Below are 22,499 nucleotides of genomic sequence, written 5' to 3' on the forward strand. Positions count from 1 at the left end.
GACCGAAAATTCTACGAGACAGACTTGTACGTTCAAGGTTTGTAAGTGAAACACCTCAAAATCGGATACCAAAGGGGTGTAGAGCATGTGAAAGAACGAAGTGTAGTTGGTGCAATAAGATCAACCAGACCACAACTTTCACCAGTCCCAACAACAAGAAGACTTTTACCATATTTCATGGAGTGGACTGCCATTCGTCATGGATCATTTACATAATCGAGTGCAACTTTGCAGACTTCAATACATTGGCAAAAGTGAAACAGCATTTAGCCTACGGTTAAACAATCACAGAAACCATATCAAAAAGGGAGTGAGTAGCTGCGAACTCACTGAACACTTTTTACATAACACACGAACTCACGACTTTGACAATAATGTTACCATTACTATCATAGAACAAATCAAAAAAGATCATTTAGAGACTGACAAAAAGAAAGAAGTCCTTCGAGAAAGAGAGATTTTCTGGCAAAGAACATTAAACTCCATTCAGCCGAATGGACTTAACAAAAGAACTGGGTAAAGTTTTTACACAAAGGCCTTTATAAAGTTTTGGGTACATAAATTGTTTAAAACATACGTTATAAAGGTTATAAAACTCTTAACCTATTAGAAATACTGATTGTTTACAAAGCATTCTACCCAACATCTAATAAAACAACACGCATCGTACTACGTCACACAATTAACCAATTAAGACTCTGTAACAATTGCATGTGAAGACCCCTGAGGAAAGGAAATGCCGAAACAAGGGTCTTGAATAAAGCGTTGCAAACGGAAGCCCATTCTCCATTGTGCGACTTATATATATATATATATATATATATATATATATATATATATAGAATAATATGGTTTTCCAAACGGTGACTTCCAGTAGAAGGATCAAAAGATACCGTGCTTCAATGTGAATTTTAGTTAAGTGTAAGATGAGGCGTCATGAAGCAAACTTCTAACTGTTCCGGCTTTTAATGCGACGTTTCGGCCTTCGGCCTTCTTCAGATTGGAACAATATTTACAAGTTAAAAAATAAAACGTTAAAAATCCTAGTAAGTTTACAGATTTGCATGTATATATATAAGATCAGAAAAATGTAAATATAATTACGTAATGCCATACAACCTGAAATAATAGATTACATAACAAGCTAATGTCAACTTACAAGAACGCGCCGGGTTCTTGTAAGTTATTACCCGGCGCATTAAACGTCGCATTAAAAGCTGGAACAGTTAGAAGTTTGCTTCATGACGCCTCATCTTACACTTAACTATATATATATATATACACATACATATATATAGGGTAATTACCTTTTACCAATAGTGTAGGCATATGCCATAATGTAAATAAGGTAAGGTCTGCATGCGAGCCAAGTAGCCCATCAGGCCGGAGCTTATCCCGGTTTCTGTAGCATGAAGCGACTAGGAGTATTTCTACTCCCCCCTGGATGGGATGCTAGTCCATCGCAGGGTTACCCCCAGCATTAAGTTCGCCGGTACCCATTTATACATCTGGGTGGAGAGAGACACTGTGAGAGTAAAGTGTCTTGCCCAAGAACACAACACAATGTCCCCGGCCAGGGCTCGAACCCGGACCGCTCGATCCGGAGACGAGCGCACTAACCATGAGGCCACCGCGCCTCCCTAAATAAAGGTACACATAATCTCCCACTTGTCAACTTGGAAATGTAAAAACTGATTATATAAACTGATTATAAACTGATTAACAATCATTTAGCTCTTATTAACCGAGCTGGAGGTCTGTATGGGAAAATCTTGGCCGAGGTCGTATGTACGAACCGAACGCAGTATCAATGCAGTACCTCCTTTATTAAAGCTCAGAAAAAAAACCTATTACCTTTAAGATTTTTGGATCAGATAGACTTCGTATGTAAGATTTCACAAACAGAGATTTGTTAAACTCTCAAGTTCAAGTTTTGTTTGCCGAAAGCATTTAAATTGCTTTCGATGCCAGAAAAGTTTTACAATGAAAGCTTATACTGAATTTTATTGTCGTCAAATCGCTAGAAAATTATCTCTCAAATTCCCGCAATGCATTACCAACCTCGAAAGATTGATATACAGACCAGTTTGTTGTTATTTTGGTCGGTCGCCGAGTGTCGAATGCCTCTGTTCAACCAGCTGATTCAACTCCTGCTCGCTTAAATTTGCAAATGGAGGCCCAGCAAAAAAAAAAACTTGAGCTCGCAAATGGGCGGCTCACAGGAATAATATTCCTCATCTCCGGAAGAATCATGATATTTTTCCATATTTTAGGAGAATAAAAATAGAAATTATGTTTTATAAAGGGTCGACATCGATCGGAAAAATGCCGAGAAAAAGTCCAAATAAACAAACTGACGTGAGTGCATGTGCAACCCACCGGCGAATGGATCGAGCGTATTAGCCAATCAGAACGCGCGCTTCGCTAAGGCTATGTTATAATGTGAGATTTGAAATTTGATTGTTGTCATGGCAACGTCAAAAGTGTTGGACACATAATTGGTGTATTAATTAAGAGAGTGAAGGAACAGCTACTGAAAGTTTTAACCAATTAAAGCAAATCGTCTTTTCAAAACTTTGAAAAAACCTTATTGGGATGGGGGATCCTTGTTCGTCCGAGGATTAAGAACTCCATCACACCAAACTGCAGTCTAGTTCCAATGACTGGCATGGTGCAATTTCCCTATCAATCCCATTAAGGTAAGACTGTTAAAAAGCTGATTGAAAATGCTTGGTATGGTCCAGAAAAAAACTGTATCGAGACACACAAAAAATCAACATTATAAGTTCTCTCTATCACTATGGTCTAATTTGTTCCAAAGATAGGGCACAAAATATCGTACGGAATATTTTGCTAGTACAGTTTGAGATTGGCTGAGTAGTATTGGTTTCATTATTAGGACTCTCAATTGAAAATTCCTCTATGATTACATCGATACAAAGGTGTCTCTGCACGTGCGTTCTAAAATTTTTGTAGCCGCCGCTGCGAAACAACAACGTGCATTGTTATATATCCCACGTCAAACACGTTTTCCTATTGGAGGAACACGACTCACGTTGGATGGTCAAATTAAACCATGTGAACAAAACTTTACCTTCAATATTCCCTTTGGCTTTACCCTGGGAAAACTGAGGGTCTCGGGGAAACAAAACTCGCTTTTGTTTGTCTCTTGGGTCCAGTCATTTAGTGATTAATGACCAAGTTCTGCGGCTAATATCTCATTTCCTTTTAGGAATTAACCGTTGGCGTTACATATTCAGCTTGAGCAGATTATTAGACCGGTCGGTGTACTGAACAGATTTAAATATCTACCAAATTGGAAGGTATAATATAAATCCGTTTTCACCAAGAGTCGTCCCTTGGACGCCACTGTCTTCGTCGCTTACGGAAGCTTTAGCAATGACGACGCCGACGCCAAAGACGACGACTTGTAAATAATGGATTTATATTTTACATTCGAATTTCGTAACTGCGTAGACCTGTTCAGCGCACCTATCGGGCTAAAATCTTGCTCAGGCTAAATATGCAATAACAGCGTTCAGTTCCAAAAGAATGTACGAAAAATTAGCCATTACGGTTCACGTTCTCCAAAATACGCAGAACTTGGTCATTTTACGCTGTTCTTTCTCAGAAGACGGCTAAGAAACTGCACCAAGACTCAAAACGCACGTGCAGAGCCATTGCACTGCTCAACTAACCCCTATTTTTTCAGCGAAAAAATTATCTCGATTGATAAAATCCCTGCGATTCCACGGGTGTTTAAAGTTGTAATTTCTTGCCCCACGACCGAGCATGGTGGGATCTGGGTCGGGCCTCTTCTGACGTCATCGAAGGACATGGCTCAAAACAATCAAGAGACGTTTGACTGGGTTTCGAGCGCTGTGAAAACATATTTGGGGTATTTGTGCTTCATATTTTATCGAAAACGGACAGGACTTTTAAATCAAATGAAAGCACTGTATCATCTAGCAATACAATTCGGAGTCTAGCCACGATTAGCACGGCTACGATGTATATATATTTTTTTCGATTTCGAAGCGCGGGTTGCAAGTAGAGCCCGCCACACTGCCAGTCACGATCGTATCGACAATTTGCCGGTTCTTTTGGCTTGTAAAGGTTAAAACCATGGATGAAGAGTTAACTTACAATTATCGAGGAGTTATAAAAATGTCCATGAACATGCATATATTCGCTTCGTTATTGCCGACTGGCCGTGTGTATACAAAGTCAATTACTGAATAGACCAATTTCGATATATCAAAATTCAGCCTAAAACAATAGACCTCAATAAGAGGCTCCGGGGAATAACTACAGAGTTTTTGGGGTGTATTCCCCGAAGCCTCGTGCTGAGGTCTATTGTTTTAGGCTGAATTTTAATATATCGAAATTGGTCTGTTTGGACGAACATAAACATTGCGAGTTATACAAATTTGCATATTTCGTTCTAGTAATTAAAAATCGTTCGACAAGATCTTGACAAAAGGTTCAGTATGGTATAAATGAATGCATTTCTTCTTCACTGTTCTTTTGTTTTAAGATTCTTTTTTAGTACGCTAATAACCTGAGTGTTGCATTTCGGTCGAAAATAAGCTCATTCTCCTTTCAGCGCCACAATCTCCGTCCGTAAAGTCGAATCTTTATGGTTTGTTTTACTTTCCTTATATATACTTATCAATGCTTGATTTGTCATAAGCTTGAAACTGAAACAGATATATCTCTTTGCTCAAAGAACAAAACAATTGTGTATACGAAAGGGCCTTTAAGAAACTCAGCCGCATTGTTGACCTCGTGGGTGTTGCTTGCGTGTGGTTGTATGTAAAATCCAAAAATACATAGCTAGTCCAGCAGTTTGAAGCCTCACTAATCTTAATCACTTCGTTGTGGGACGTAATTGTCGTTGACTATTTGATTACAATACTCTCTATTTCAAGGGCAAAAAACGCGATGCCATTGATTTGCCGGATATTTATCTCGCCTGGTTTCCATTGTTTTGGTCTGCGAGTCTGGGGCTCGTTTAGATAGAATAGTCAGATGGCTCTCAGCTCATCCCAAATTCGTGTCTTATCCACCCTGACGATGTCGAGCTGTGCACTAGTAGCTAGAGTATAATATACAGGCCTTGAAAATCTTTAGATTTTTACAGTATCGGCGAACCCGAGATCGAAGAACTGCTCGATGGCTCCCTGTTTAGGTCCGACTTCGCACAAGTCAGCACACTTCTTTCGTTTTTTTCTCGTTTCTGGACGAGTGCCATCGATGCAAAGGTATCGAAGAAAGAGGATACCTCTCTCCTGAGCTTGCTGCACTGCTACTCCCTCCAACAACACATCTACCTTGCATTCTGTAACGATTTCAAATCACACTATCGCATGCTCGCATACATTTTCCTCATAAGCAAAGCATTGTTAGTCCTTCGATGACGTCACAGGCCAACTCGTCCCATTCTTCGCTATTGCTCGGCCATGGGGCGTGGAAACGGCCAATTGTTAGAAACTTTGAAAAATCATGGGAAGTTAACGAAAATAGCTACAACGATAATTTTTTCGCAGCGGAGATCAGAAAAACAAAGAGATTTCTATAAGCGAAAAAAAATTGGGGGTTAGTTGCACTTTAAGTTCCCCCATTACAACCTCATACGACTAAATGCTATACTGGTACTTGCCGCTACAATGACGACTTACCTACCTTTGAAGATACGAAAACGCGGCGACCAGTGAGAAAAAGAACCGCTTCCAGTCTGCATACGTACAAGTAATTCCGCTTTATCGCAATATATTACTCTTAATTTCTTCAGGCATCCAATAACAAATGAGATCTCCAACAACCTGCTACGTTGTCTGTTAACGTAATACGTCCGTCATGATTATGTTCCTTCACAATATTTCTCTCCTATCTCCTAGCGCCACACCCCCTCACTTCTTATACAAATCTGTTATGGTTTTTCTTTGATGAAACTGCTAATTGCGAGGGCTGCCCGGGGCGATTTGTTTATTTTTTTTTTCTTTGAATTTTGCAACCGACATGATTAATTTGGTCGTAACGAAAGTTAGTTTCGTCAATCAATCTTTAATGACACACTCGGAGATGCCCTATGCAAAATATTATGCTTAAATACCACGCAACTCTTGTTTTCATTGTGTTCAATACTGTATTCCAAAAATATTGTCATGTGAAGAAATGGAAATAAAGCTATGCGTTAAAAATGCATTGACTCACATCCGTCATTTTGGAAATTTTATAAAATTGCAAGGCCATGAATATTTCAAAAAGGGGAAATAGAAAAAGTAGAAAAACGAAAACTAGAGTAAATTTAGTCTTTAGATCTACCGCAGAAAACTTTAAAAATCATATGAAACCGGCCAACGAAACAAAACATAGTTGTTATGGCAGCATGAACATCAAATTCCTTGGCCAAATCCTTTCATTTCACACCCCCCATAATAGCAAAGGCTGCTATCGCTACAAAATAGTATCTCTCCGTCTTTTCTCTAAAGCCTGCAGACTGCGTGTTATATTTGTATTTAAAACGCTATTTTGTATTTAACATGTTGTCCCAATTGACATATTCACTCTTTCTTTTTCTTATAAGAATCTATTTCACAAGAATATCGAGGCTGAAATTTGCGAAATTCTTGGAATGTCTTAATAATAAAGCCGACGCTGGGATTTTGGAAACAATATAATTTTTTGTGTTGAAAGTTTGTAAATACAATAAAATCACGTTTTGAACTGAACCGTATAATTTTTTTTCCTTTCTCTCAAAAGGCGACAAAATAGCACTAGCCGTATGTTCGTTGTTAATAACATTTCTGCAAGAAGTTATTTTCGTCATATCAGGTTTTAATGCCTGCAGGCTGGCTCCCAATCCGGGCACTAAATAAATAATTTCGAACAACTCTTTTCCTAATAATCTACAACTCTTTCTCTAATAATCTATAGCTATAAGTTCCCTTAAAATACACTCCGAGGTTCCAACGTCCACTTAAATGCACAACATGTCGTTTGATGGTAATTCTTCTATCAGACTTGCCTTCTTCCCCAACAATAAGGACGCAAAAAAAACTGGTTTAACTAAGCACTCACGGTGGTGGATTAGTTGTTTCAAAGAAAGTTTAGCTATACTCCTCAAGTTATATAAAATATGAGTTACCTGTAACTCCTTTGCCCTGAAAACTAAAAAGGAATTGTTGTCACCTTCTTCACTGACTAGAAACGTTACATATTGATAGTTCTTTGTGCGTTTCTTTGTCATGCACTGATTATACTATAAGTGGCTAAAATAATTAATTTGTTTGGTCAATATATGTTGTTACATGATAAAGACGAACGTTGTCAGACGACAAATTGTGAACTACTCAAACAAGAATAACTTGTAGTCATATCGGCAGAGCCGTTCTAATTTCCATTGCATTACAACCCCACAAATATTTTACTCCACGACAAAGACTATTTACCTACATTTGAAGAAAAAAAAAATTGTTTCCAGTATTCCGTATAACAACAAGAGGGAAATGAGAACTGTCCCCAGCCCTCATACCTATTAAGTTACGTAAATCGGATCCGATTTATTACGATGTGTTAATAATGGCTACTTATAAGGCGTCTAATAATTATAAGATGTCACACAGCCAGTTGTCTAATAAAAAATTTGGTTTTCCTCTTAAAAGGAAATTCCCTGATTTTCTTCTCCTAACCTCACACATCTAATGCAAATTTTAATTACATGTTTTATCTCTGATGGTTGTTACAAATGTAGCTACAGAGCGGTTTGTTCGATTTCTTGAAATTTGACAAAGTATCGGTCGCTGACAAACGTCTTAAATGCCTTTTCTTAAATGTAATTGCTAATATTGCTAGACGGCTGCAGTTTGTTATTCTTTGAATTTGCAACAGTTACGAATAATTCGCGGCAGACGTTCGCCTGGTTAATCAATTTTTAATGACGCATGCGCAAACGCTGGAAAGGAGAGCGATTGTTATGGATTATAGTTTTAACGAAAATTTCCGCAGTTTTTACGAAACATGGGCTAAGCTCATTCAAAGCCTTCGGATGATTTCCGCAGATGACAAAAATATTTTTGTGCATCAAGAGAATTCTGCCGAAGATTGATAATGGCGAAAATTTGTGTAGCCTTTCAAATCATTGCAGATTATGTTTTGTTTAGGAGATTTCGGGAGGTTCGTTACACAACGCTGCCTAAATAAGCATTGTTTTGGCAGCCAACATTTTATTAATGAACGTGGGAAGTGTTAAGAAGGAATCCACCAGAATTTTGAGTAACAAAAACTTTATGCCGAGTTATTTTATTTACACTGTATTAAAAACTGTTGTGCACTGTTTTAAACATATTTTCGAAAGAGATCATTTCCATCAATACCAAATGTCGAGAACAGATTTTGAAATTTATATAAACAAATGCGCACATTTCCGCTTGATTAGCTGGTGCTTAAACTTGGCGTTTCAAAGCAAATTTACATAGCAAATTAATGTCCGTGGCCAGCTGACTAGAGCTTTCGCAGTTGGTGTGATATCTCACTTTTTTACCGACTTAACTAAGTGTAAATGTAGATGTAGATGTACACTCATCTCATCCGAGGGTAGGGGGGGGGGGGGGGGAGGGGAGACAGGGAAAGAAATATTCCTAGACTCTTTATGCTACAGAAAGCAGTCTAAGCTCCGGGTGTAAGGACATTTTGGCCCGACGCAGCCCTCATCTTTGCCATTATTCTTTCAGGTTGCGCCGATAATTCTCCGGTAGTATTGGCTTAACATATTACTTTCAACGAAAAAATGACATTTATCATAGTAATTTCAAACTGGCAGAAAAAGGGAGAGTGACAGCGGGTGTTCTAAATGCTTAAGACAAGTAAGAGGCTCACTCATGCGGCTGATAATGAAGTTCTTGATTCTAAGGATTGGATTGGGGGTGGGCAATTTCCAAAAAAATATTCCTGCACAGCAAAAACTATTAAGGGGAGCCATGGGAAAGAAATCCAGCGAGTGCTTTTTGCTCTCCAGGTCCTTTGTTAGACGCTGAAAGCTGTGCACAAGCTAGCTATTGCCACCAAAAACACTCACGCAAAACCCAAAAGGTAAAAGACAAATTGCATGCCCCAGAAATTAAAATTGCTTAACCTCGATCCCCCAGCCCACCTTCCCCTTCAAAAAGTTACTTGTCTGTCCCTTAGCTTTGGCAATTTACTTGTCAGCGGAGAAGGAAACTGTTAAGAGTTAATCGAGCGAATCTGCATCAAATGGAATAGAGACTCGTCGGACGTTTGCGTAAGGGGTTTATCCTTCGATATTCAATGACGATGAAGATCAGCTTACAAGGATAAGATTAGTGAATTTATGCAAATTCTACTCATATAGAAACCTTCAAATCTTCGTTCACAGGTTCACAGTCTTTTTTAAATTATGACGAAAAATCACCTAACCAATACGTATTGGCAAATATGCAGTCATTGGGGGAAAAAAAATGCTTTATTTCTGAACTTTGTTACACGGTTATAGCAATACTTATCATCGATAACCAGCTGGAAATTCGAAATAATGTTAGTCTTTACCAAAAACATTTAATGCGATATCGTGATAAAAGAATCGGTAAAGGCCGGGACAGGCTGCTGAAAAACTGACATTTCCCTATTGATAAATAGGTCTACAACGGTGCGCTTTCATCATCGCAAACTATAACCTAAACCAGTTTTCTTTTTAAAGCGGAATATTTCATTAAATGTTTATGTATAAAACAACGTTTAAACATTTGGCCGATGGGCTGATCCAGAAGTTTAAAGTGATTTAGTTGTTGATTTATTTTCTGCCACTGCGGGCTTTCCTTCCATTAATTCATCTTATTAATAATTAAAGAATTTTCTTCGCTTCAAACCTGGTTTCATTAAGAGGCACAATGCAAGTAAGGGCATTTTGTAAGTCCAAAGAAACAAAATGTTGACGAAAGTAAACTGTGTTTATGGACTGTTCTGTTTTCACACAGCAGTGGGAAGGAAAAGATTAAAAAAAAAAAAAAAAATCTTTTTATCCTTGTGCAGGCCGGCGTAGCTAGTCCTCCTGTACGGGTGAAACGTTTGCCGAATTCTGACCAAGAGCAGAGGAGTCACTAACAAAGTCGCTTGCTTTTGCTTACCTGAAGCACGACCTCACGTAAGGTAAGGGCTCTTGTTCTAGTGCGCGTCTCTGAGTCTGTGCGAAGGTTTTGAAAATAAAGCCTAGACGCATTATTTGCTTTATACGTTTACTTGACGGTCAGCTGACGGTTTCTTCTTGCCATACACTCTTTTTATATAAAACCATCGTGTTTTTTTTTCTGGCCGAGGTTAAATATTTTCGTATTTATCGGCCGATTTTAGGCTGAAATATTCTTGTGAATATTCTTAGATCATAGCATATGACACTGCTGTTTTTGAATATATTTGGTGTCACGATGGTGTTAAAGTAATTTTGGAGCCAGCCTGCAAGTATTTAAACCTGATATAACGCATATAACTTCTTACCGAAATGTTATTGGCATCGAACATACGGCTAGTGCTGTTTTTGTTGCTTTTTGGCTAGTTTTGGCGCTTAGAGAATTTTACACTGTTTAGTTGAAAGCATATAATTGTACTGTATTTACAAATTTTGAACACACAAATTTATATTCTTTCCAAAATCCCAGCCTCGGGTTTATTCCTATGATATTCTTAAAATTTCGCAAATTTTAGCCTCGATATTCTTATAAAATATGTTCTTACACAAAAAAGAAAGAGTGTAATGCTATTTAAAAATTAGACCCGTGGCCCTTGAGGGCGAAGGGTCTAATTGTTTTAGTATCACCCAACTAGTCGGATGCAGGTTTTGCATTAGTCCACTAGTTGGGCGATAATAATTGTGAATACTCGCGTGTGATGACATAAAATTGTAAAAAAAAAAAATGTATTCAAAATTTTTGGCCCGCCACTTCCTTAGAATTGTACCAGTCTACTGATTTGCCTTTTCATGAGTCCATTTTGGTAGAGTAAAATAAAGGCAGTGATAAGTTCATAATCTAACGCACAGATTTTTAAAAGGTAGAAGTAATGTGTTGTTCCTTTTTTAGTTCCTGATGTATACTCAATTGAATGCAACTAAATTAAAGTAAAACGCTTATTGGTAAAAGGTAATGTTTAATTTATCAATTAAACGTGAACTGTTTTCCTTCCTAATGCGGCAAAATAATTCCAAAGCAAAAGTGACAATGTATATTAACAGTTTATAACAAAAGAAAAAAAAAAACGATTTAGGACTTTACCTTTGCAGGTATTGAGCCAGAGTGTTTTCAATGTTCACCGCTTAAATATTCATCTCGTAGAGCAAATCCCAATGTTGGGTGTAGTCTGATTTGTAGTTCTCGTTGTTTGGTGTATTTAAGGTTGCCGGGCAAGCCGTCAGTGATTGATCACGGCAATGCCCGTCTCACATAATTTTTGTAAAGATCCGCACAGTGCGGAAACACGTAATCGCAAAGGAATCTAGCTGTTGGGGTGTAATGGCTCCGAACTGCGATTTAAGAACTTAATGTACTTAATTCCAAATGGTGTTTTAAACAGCGACATTGTATACACTATATAGTAAGTGACTTTCTTGCCAGCCTTGAAGTACAAACGTATTTTTGACCAACAGAGGCGTGATAAATATATTTATCTTTTCCTCAGCTCGTGAGCGGGCGGAATTCAACAAATCCTGCAATCTGATTGGTTCCGGAAGCGGGCGGAATTTTCTTATCCGGACCGCCACAGCGGGCAGAATCGGTCGAGTTGATCTATTTTCGTGAGCGAATTAGCGGTAATCGTCAATTTTTTGCTCTTTTTACACTTCCATCGACGATTAATCAACGCAAGTTAATCTCTATTCACCTTTAAATGGCAAGGAAAGTCACTGTAAGTAAATTCAATTGAGTTTTTTGAAGTTGTGAGAGTTTGTTTGGCTGTTTGTACCTCGGCGCTGTAATGGCGCGTGATCCTGCGTGTCTGTCTCTATACAATTTTAATTAAAAAATGACTCTATTTCAGTCGAGTTTACCTCTCTGATCGTTGCTGTATTTGAGAGAATTTCTGTGGAATACACTTAACGAATTTCCTCTCAATCTGCTACTCCATTTATGGTAGAAAACTCTGATTTCGAGTGATTCGCAACGACTGACAGAAATTGTTTTTGTAGTACAACTTCAATCTTTGTAGGAAATTTCACACCGGAAAAACACTTTCGGAGAACTTAATTGATGAACTAAATGCCCCTAACAAAGTAGTTCGAAATAAATCTGTTCTTTAATACATCTTACCTTGTCTAGTATCTGAGTTACTCGCTCGTTCGCTAATAAGATTTTTTTTAGGATTGGTTTGTGCACGGCGCGTAAGCCAATTCAATGACAAAGTTGCGTAAACAAACCCACTTGTAAGCCAGTTTACCGCAAAAAAAAAAGATAAACATGTTATTGTTCGGCTTAGGGTCGGTCCGTATAGTGAAAAACTGTGACCTCGGGCTTGAAAATGCTGCCCGAGGCCGCAGGCCGAGGGCAGCATTTTGAAGACCTCGGTCACAGTTTTTCCCTACGCAGACCTCCCAGCCGGCCAATAACATATATGTATTTTTGGCACAACTGAACAAAAATGGATAAGATATATAAAGACGGGAGCTATGTTATATTTACTGCAGGGACACGATGGACGAAAGTGGAAAAAAGAAATGTCGTATTAAAGGAGATTCTACAATTTTTAAGAACATTCGACAAAATTATTCGCTTAAGGCTTTTCGGCACAGAAAAAAAAAAACAGGATGTTATAAGAGTTGCTCAAGCACGAAGTCAGACTTTTTAATGTTAAGATAGTAAAACTAGACGACCTAATTTTCATCACTAACAATTACAAAGGGCAGTGCCTACCGAAACTGAATCTGAAAAGCGGAGGCTGTGATATTAACGATCCTAAAGACTGGGCGTTCACTGAATGGATCAGAAATAAAAGTAAAGCTGTGTTCCTTCCCCCCCCCCCCCCTCCCGTCCCCCTTCCCTGTGATTCAGCCTTTCGTCAAGCTGTTCGCACCAGTTAATTAACCTGCAATTTGGCTGCCGTATATATGATGTGGAAGTAGTGGTTAGCAATAGTAAGAATAAGAATTGATTGAAATTAAAATACCCAGGTTGGTGCAAATGCAATACATACACTAATTCGGTAATTTAATACATGATTGATAAAATATCGGAAAACGACAAAATATTTTCGACGAATGCAAACTAAATATATTTAAGGTACCTGCACATCGAGTAAGGAAGAAAGAGTCAGTTTTATTGGTTTGTTTTTGTTTTGTTTTGTTTTTTCTTTCTTTCTTTATTATTTAGTATTAAGCTAAATCCACTGAAGGGAAGCAAGGAAAATAATCATTAGAACTGATCAAAGACCTTAACAGATCATTTTAATTTGATCGCAGACTCTTAAAATGGCACTCTGGTTAAGATAAAGTGGTTGCCACACGCTGCTGTTTTCACCACGAAAAAGTGCAATAGAGCGTTAAGATAAATATTATTTTCTGTTGTCGGCTTCTTTCCTTTAATTTAATATTCATATCTGTCCCTTTGTATAGCGTGCAACTGTGAAATGCGAGTGCTCAAGACCTTTGATAGCTTGCAGTGTTGTTCAAGGCGAGGGAGTACACGGAAGTTGTTACAATAATTTATAACGCTGTTACAAATTTAGAAATAAATGACGATAACTTTTCAGCTCTAGCAACAATAACATTTAGGAGCTTTGTTAGCCTCATGTTTAAAAGCTTTTGATTTATTTGGTTCACCACACTACCCATTTGTCTCTCTAGATATTTCCATTTTTGTTGTGTTACGATTTGCTGTGGATTTCCTTTCTTCAGGAAATTTCACTCCAGTACAGCTTCTCGGGTATATTTTTGTGCCACGAGAACTGTCTTAGAAACTGCTTAAAGATGCACTTAATCCTGCAAATTTTTAGAGTATTAGTTTGTATTCTTAGCCTTAATTTGCTGTTATTTTTTTTTACTTGGGGTTTTAACGGTGTGGTACAGGAGTATAATAAAACAAAACTATTGAGCCACCGATACAAAGATCACGGTGAATCGTGGTCCACTATAAGAGAAAATGGTTCTTTCGATGTTATTCTCCTTGAAGACTATATTTATTACTGAGTTGTGGAAGAAAAGTGAAAAACGTATCTTATTTCTCCTTTTCAGCGAAGACAAACTGATATGGAAGTGCCGCTAACAAAAGTCGTGATATTAGCAACTCACAGCCATTCCCAGAATCACTTCGGCGGAGGCGCGATATTTGTTTATGCTAATTTTGTCTACCACAAATTATATTTTGTCTTCAAGGAAATGCTGTTTTTCGTCGAGGACACAGCAAGATTATTGAATATCATCGGTTAGATATTTCCCTGCTGTTGAAACCCTTCAGGTTTTGCTTAGAAACATCGATGTTAAAACTAGTCCTTCATACTACATGAGTCTCTATGTCAGTTCGAGTCTTCATGTCAGTATTTACTGACATGTCAGCAAAGCCGCCAATCAGTCATAATGATCAGCGCAAGCTTTTCAGTGAATCAGCGAAAATATACTTAGGAAATAAATGGTTTGACATAGTTCTTATCTGTTCTCCAATAATCTCTTCCTTAATGGAATATTTTAAATAATTTAATTTAGGGAAAACCTTAACAAACGAGAAAGTTAAACGGGCTTACATTAAATTCGATTCACGCAATCATATAATTACAAGAACTGTACGAAACAAGTGCCATTTCTTTTCTGGCTCACGCGGTGGTGGATTTTATTTCATCCGTAGCCATTTTGATGCCAGTTTTTTCTCAGTCGAGCAAACTGATATCAGGACATTCGATGTTTATCAAAAGCACGAAAAATGTCAAAAAAAAAAGCATGGTGAGAGAACAGCTTCGGTTCGCTTTCGCGCCATTGTTTCTAATATGAAGCAATTAAAATGCCTAAATCAACTAAAAAATGAAAGACAGAATTGAGAGAGCTGCTTTTACCACAGGAAGTGTTATCCTAGCTAAGTGCTTTAAGTCCTATCTCCCTCAAAGTTGCTACACAGAAAAGGTAGCAAGATGATGTTAGACAGAAATGAGTGAATTGCTTTTACGACACGACATGCTATCCTACCTAACTACTGCTCCAGTTTGCCATATCTTCTTTTTGATCTTGCTTAAAAGTGTTCTCGGAGAAAGTACTAACCACTGTACTTGGTTTTCTTGTAAATAGTGGTCATAGGCAATAATAAGAATTGGTGATGGACAACAACCTAGGCAAAAGAAATAACTGGCCATTTTTTTTTCCGACTTCCTCTGTTTCCGAAATTAAGCGCTCATATACAGCTGAAGCTAACAACAAAGTTACTGAAAGTAAGAAAAAAGAAAAGATAGCGATCGCAGTGTAACAAAATAAAATTCTCGTACCTCCAATCAGCTTGTTCGAGATGACTGAACAGGCATCAAGCCGATGCTTAAACAAAATCTAGCTCCAAGTGTGGTGTACGTTGATAAAAGCGATAAATGATGTTACAAAGACCTGATTATTTTAACTAAAACTTCATTTCTTACAGTTAAGCTTGACTCTCTGAAACGCAGACTTGATTTTTTGAAACACAAACTGCGTTCATTAAAACGTAAATTCCATTGTTAGAAGCGTAAACTTTAGTCATATACTTAATTCTTTGAAATACAAACTTAGTTCTTTCAAATGCATGGGAAGAACAGCGGTTCTGGTGATTCTTTGACGGGCAAACTTGATTCTTTGCTGAAACGCAAACTTTGCTCTTGAGCTGAGCTGTGAGCAACCTTAAAAAGTAAATCTTTACACTCACCGACTCGTCCAATCACCAAAGGTAACCCCCAACAAAATGGCTTATTTCATGTGGGCGATTATCTCAGAATACCCGGCTGTTTCTAGTAGGCTATACCTGTTATGACTGTTATATTCCGTGATGATAATCAGTAGCTTTCTAGGCTCTTAATTCCATTTCCTTTCAGAGGTATTTTTTTGTATCTACTTTGGCTGTTCGTTTGATGTTAAATGCATAGTGAAATGTCTCAAGACGCGCGGACGTCTAAACAGAGATGGTAGCCATCAGCCAGTGGTCAATTTGCAATGTAACTAACCTAATCAATACCACAACGGCACATCATTAGCATTCTTAGTAGTATTTTCCATCAGGATTCTGTTTTACTCATTTTTGAAGTTTCTTGCTCCTTCTAAGTCTTTCAAGGTTTCTTTCTTTCTCATGGACATTTGCAGTCAAATAATTGAAAATCGTCGCAACTCCGAGTTCCCTTCGCTAATAAAATTTAATATTTGTTAATTAGCCATGCTCTAAACGAGCAAGGGACTGGATACGAATATTTAAATCGACACCTCTCCCTCTAAACCATACAACGCTCTCATCAATCACAGCTTTGCAAAAGCGTATTGCATCTTTGTATGTGCACCAAATCTAGAGACATTTGGTAAACTTAATAACGCTTGCATGTTCTTTTAGATCAGAGGCTCAGTTTTTCAAATTAATCAATTTTCAATTTTCATACCCAGTCCCTTGCTCGTTTAGAACATTTCTAATTAACAAAATACAGCAAAGAATCGACGAGGGGTAGCCGAGTGAAGCCACAGACTGCATTGACAATGTTAGGACGAAATTTATCATCAATAAGGGAACAGACCGGTGCATTGCACGAGTTTTTTGTTACTTGATAGTTACAGAAATTAACTTAAAATTATTCAGCTTGCGCACGTTGTACAGATCTTGAAATGTATTTTGTTTGTCACCACGCAGAAACTGAAAGTATGCTATTTGCCGTTTTATAACTCATAATCGAGTAACTGATAGTCCGTGATTTCACGATGCGATTTGTCTCGCGTTATTAATACTACTAGAAGCTAGAGGGGGAGAAAAGAAACTTCTTTTTGTAAGTCCAAGATACGTCACAGACGAGAATTACCGCTGTTTTCACTGCTACGCGCTCTTCGAAATCAAAACAGTCGTTGCAATAGACTAGGAAATCCATCAGCGGTATCTTTAATGTGTTCCAAACTAAGCAGCTTCATATTCACGGCGAGAATGTTGGCGTTTGCGTACTCTTTTGTAACTTTGAATTAGAACAGCGATTTTATGCTGTTGTTTGAGCCCAACCTGGAGTTGTTGTCGTAGGAAGACCTCGGTGGAAATTCTATTGGCGTCTTTCCGATGCTTATCTCCTATTTGCATACACCTATTTTCCCAGGACAGTCGTGCTTACACATTAGCTTATAACGCGTTATAAAGTCCAGCGATACAGCAGAAGAAATGGGACATGAACAGAGCCTTCGAAATGTTCACAAACGGTTTTTGAGTACAACACGACTTCTCTCTGAAGGTGTTGGGAAATGATATTAGTGTCGTGGCTAGGGTCTCGAGAATTCGGACTAATGCCGGTCGACTACAACTGCAAATTGATTTCATAAAGCAACAATAAATTAACCACTAGCTTACTTTGTTATATACCGACTGCGCAATGTTTGTGTTCCTTCTAGTGATGGTGTTTCGATATTTACTTTTTCACAGCTATCTTTGCTGTTCCTGACATTATCGCCCTGATCGTGGAACCGTTTCTGCAGGCCAGTATTCCATATAAGGTACCGCTGTTTGATTGACGGAATGGTCTATTGCATAGGGCGTTTTGATTTGGAAGGTTGTGTGCAGTGAAAATCGTGGTAAGTTGGGAGTTCTGTAAAGGCCGCAATTCAGGTTCAACCGAAGTAGAAAAGATTCTTTAAAATGATAACTTATTTTTTGTCGATTTCTTGCTTCAAAACTTGACAACGTCAAACAACAGAACTGATCTTCTTTCTCGAATGTCATTTTGTTTGATTTTATGTCATACTATCAAATGTTTGGCCGCCAGCAACCCTTATTGGCTTAGATTAATTATATTGCCAACTCGATTAAGCTTCTTGAATTGGTGGCTCAGTTTTAGAATTAAATGCGAATTTCATTGAAGTCTGCCGACTCTCTTAAATTTAAGAGAGCTGGACGACCGACTGTTTCCGGGTGTAGTGGGGTGAGTTACTCGATCAGCCACCGAGAAAAATGTTCATGTCAACGTGGCCATAAGAAATACAGAGTGTTTTGTGGGTATAGTATTTCCACCAGCTTGTGTCTGATTGTTGTCAGTGAATAAGCAACTCTCATTCTCGCTATTGCTGAACAGTTTATCCTAACCAGCACTTCACTGTCACGCGCTCAGCAGCAGAGTTGTATGAGCCCTGAATCGGCAAACTCTATCAATTGCTGGGAATTGCCTTAATATTTAACTCGATAGAAAACTACATGGAGGGGAAGGAGAAAACGGGGCCGTTTTTATCATTATGATTGCCAAAATTCCCTTATAGAGTGTCGTAAAACCGAAATCAAACCAATTACTCACCAGTTAGACTACTCAGCCAATCTCGAACTGTAGTAAAACCAAAACCAAAACCAAAGCCAACGATATTGCCTGATTGCGGTCGACACCCAAAATGAACCGCGCGCGCTATCGCCTTATTAGTTTCTGCCGTCAATTGAAAACCTCTCATAATATTAATTACTACCAGCTCCTCCTATTAAGACGCTAACTGTCCCGTGGATTGAGCGATTGTGAGAACGAAAAGCGCCAGAAAGCTTATTTACCGGTAATTGAACGTAAGCGGAGAATCAGGAGAGCCTTAAGGGCACAATAAACCGGAGAAGTTTTATAACGCAGCTTTATTTCTACGATTAAACCCTACCGTCTACACTAATCCGTCACGAAAACGAAGCTTTTCGCTTAATGCTCTTCAAAAAGGAGGAATTTGAAAACACCGGCTCTTCATTTTCGGAACTTTCTTAAAACGATGGCGTCACGATAATCTTGTGATTTCCCCGACTGAATTTTCCACAAACACAAAACCAAAATGGTCGGTAACTGTTTCGTTTTTAAATTCCTCAGGCGTAGTGTGGCTGGAAAATATTTGATGCGCGATTTTCAGAGTAAATTTTCCGCGCTTTCAACTTCCTCCGGCGTAGTGTGCACGGAGCCTTAAGATTCACAGAAAGAAGCGAGCAACAGCGTAATACTTTGGACCTAGATTAACAGTACAGCTCGACAGACGGTCGCCTTCATAATAAAACGTTAATAAAAGAGATGTTATTAAAATACGAAGAGTTGACGGTAAAGGATATCAGATCGTCTAGCGTCGTTATCTTTTATAAAAAGCCTGATTTCATGCAAATGTAAACAAGTTAATTATAATAACCTGTTTCACTATGCCGAAAAGAAAGTGAAATATTAAGGTGGATTTTTTTAGTATTGTTAAATCTTCCTCACTAAGTAGAAAAAAATGTATGATTTAACAAATTAAAGACATTTTTCTTTTCACCTTCAGTCATCGTGTCTTTGCAGTTAATATTATGAAGCGCCCTCTTTACACCTTAGTCATTTGTGTTTGTGCACCCAAGTTTCACCGACACATTTCCAAGTTCTTAAGCGTACTAAGTCCGCATATCTATATTTGTTCCCTCGCTGCTTTTCACGAATAAGCGTCAATTTCATGGCTGTCAAGAAGGTGGCTTACTATGTAAACAATGTCGATCTTTATAGAATTCAGATTTCTAATAATTGTTCTCAACATTATGCAACCTCTGACAACGGGTTTTTCCACTCTGAACTCTAAACGGGAGAAACGGGCGTTTGAGTTTGAGAGGTCTAACTGACTGGAGGACTGCGCTTGGGGAACGATTAGCTCGGAGCAACTCGCTTGCTGCGGGAGAGGAACTTGTCGCGGGTTCCAAAGTACCGTCGGATCTGCTACAACTGAATCAGGACACTCGGATAGTGTTTACTCTTCGTAACTTCGCGAGAGCTCTTCGATGTACAAATCTTTGATGTAAATCGTAAATCGTCTCGATGTAAAATCACGGTCTTATGAAAGACGGGGCGGGGATGGTATCAATAACGCATCGCGCTGAATTTTTCTATTAAATCACGCTTAACAGATCACAGAGATAATTTTTAACTAATCACGCGTCACGTAAAAAGAAGCAAGTACATCTCTAATTTACTTTTTCCACCCTAAACGCGTAAAGGGAGACCTCTGCCTATTCAAGCACAGAAATGCATCGGCAAATAATCCAAACACTTTCCCCCGGAAATGACAATTATTGGCCAAAATAAAATTGATGATCCGTACGGAAAACCGGGAGATTCGGTCTGTATCCAGGAGGCACCTCAATAATCTGGGAGAGCTGGCATTGTCTGTGAGCAGGCTCCGACGAGCGCGAAAAAATGAAATAAAATAATAGGGCAAGCGAAGCGAGCCTAGCGGAGTGGGATTTTTCCCTCCCCACACCACTCTCGGCTATCTCCGTCCTCCTGCTATTTTACCTTCCCCTATAACACTATCGGAAGCCTGTTAACAGGCTAAGTTGGCAGAGATTTTATGTACGAATCAAGAAGACGTCTACGCCACCTTTACTAGGCTTTGATATACAGGCAATATTTGTGTCAAAGCATTTACACCTCTGCAAATCACGTATCAGATGTACTGATGTCCTGTCACGCATCACGCGGCTAATTTGGTCTCAATCACGCGTCACGCTACTAATTTTGGGGCGATCACAGGTCTCGCCAAAACTCTTTGCCAAGATAAGAGTGCTCTATATATTCTAATAATGTCCTCGATTGCATCATGTTAGGAACAAAATAAAGACGGGGAAATAAAGTCAGCTTGAATCCTGAAAGAGACAATTAATGACAACCTAAAATGCAGGAATAGAGTCCGCTTCATTGAAATCGTCGACTCGATTAACTGAGTTTATAACATAAATGTGCACACAAGACTTAACAAAAGATATATGAGTAGACTGTATGTTCAGCACAAAAAGCTGTGTAGAGATACATTGCTTTATCGGCATAGGTCAAAAGAGAAATTAAAACTAGAAGAAAACAGCTTTTCTTTACACTTTTTTACTCTACAAAACCGTAGTTTGAACTGCGACCATCTCTAGGCGAGCGCATTGAAACTTATTTACTTAAAACACAATATAAATCGCTTTATCGCAAAGACTATTGACAAAGTTTAGCCAAACAATGCTCGACAATGAAGAAGTCCGAGGAAACGACACAAAATATTTATGCCGCTGGACTCACACTTCAGTTCAAAAAGTTTTGCATGGGTTCATTCTCACGGAGGGTACTATCGGAAAGAATAATTTTGTTCCAAAATTCAAAATGTCAGCGTGAAAAAAATGTCTCGCGCACATAGGAATACCGCATATGTAAAGGTAACTCGAAAATAATGTGAAAGACAAAAAAAGTTTTATATCTGAGCAACACGTGCACGCATTTTACATTTTGAATTTTCGGGAGCAAATTACCATCCCCCGGGCCAAAAATGGTGTTCAAATGCCTCGTCTTAGGGTCATAGTAGGCGTCGTGACGGGAAAGAAAACCTCGAGGAAATTCTCGCCCCCAAGATTTGGCGCGGCCATTTTTTCTCGGGGCTTTCTTTCGCGTCAAGCACGACGGACTAGGCGAAAGAGGTGCTACTCGTAGTCTAGTTATCGTGTTACACCGTAGTGGCATTTTCTAGCGTGTTTAAAGTGCATTATTAGGGACTGATTCCCAGACCTTTGAACACCTCTGCTAGTAGCGCCTTGTTCTTTTGCGCGTCTCCTGTACGACGAGCCTCCGTTACCTCTCCACAAATCAGGTCGGTCAATAGTCGATTGTTCGATAGGCAGACCTGACTACAGTCCCTCGTTCATTATCTGTTACCTGCTCTATAAACCAGGAAAAGATCTTGATCGATTGATAGTCGATCGTTCGATGGACAGAATGCTTCCCCAGAAAAGTCTTGCTTCGTCGTCGATCTGGTCTGTTTTATTTAGCCGTGGCTACGAGCTGCTGTGTTTCTGAACGCCACGAGAAGGGATATAAATTTTCTACCGTTCGCCTCTTAAAGTGCCTATGAAGTAAAAAATAATTGCTGCTTATATGAAAGGCTTTTCAAAGTAAAGAAGAATGGCCTTTCCCTTCTTGGAATATCTTTTTTCGTTCTAGAGATATTTACGTTTTTGCATTATGCAAATGAGGAAAGTGGTGACGTCATAGGTGGTTCCACTTGAACAGTAAAACACTGAATCAAGAATATCTCTAGAAATATTGGAGCAGTGTTCTTCAAACTTGGCACCACAAATGTGCATCACAAAAGAAACAGAATGACACCTTCTGTGTTGTTGCCATGGCAACACTTTTGGCTCCAGTCTCTTTCTGTGAAAAACCAGATATGCCAATTTGCAACCCTTCGAAAAGGGACAGAGGGTCTTGCTTGGAACACACATGATTCCCATATTGTCTTAACTCTCTCCGTTAGATTGTTGGGAGTGGATGATCCTTGTTTAAGATAAAATCTGGTAATGTTAGTTTTAATTAAAACAGGACCA

General features: G+C 38.7%; 1 pseudogene; it reads left to right on the top strand.

The window, feature by feature from the left end:
• LOC145502700 (uncharacterized) overlaps positions 1-520 on the top strand; it is a 722-nt pseudogene extending 202 nt beyond the window's left edge.
• Positions 521-22,499: the final 21,979 nt, after the last annotated feature.

The sequence above is a fragment of the Orbicella franksi genome, chromosome 11 (genome assembly GCF_964199315.1).
Source record: "Orbicella franksi chromosome 11, jaOrbFran1.1, whole genome shotgun sequence".
Classification (NCBI taxonomy): domain Eukaryota; kingdom Metazoa; phylum Cnidaria; class Anthozoa; order Scleractinia; family Merulinidae; genus Orbicella; species Orbicella franksi.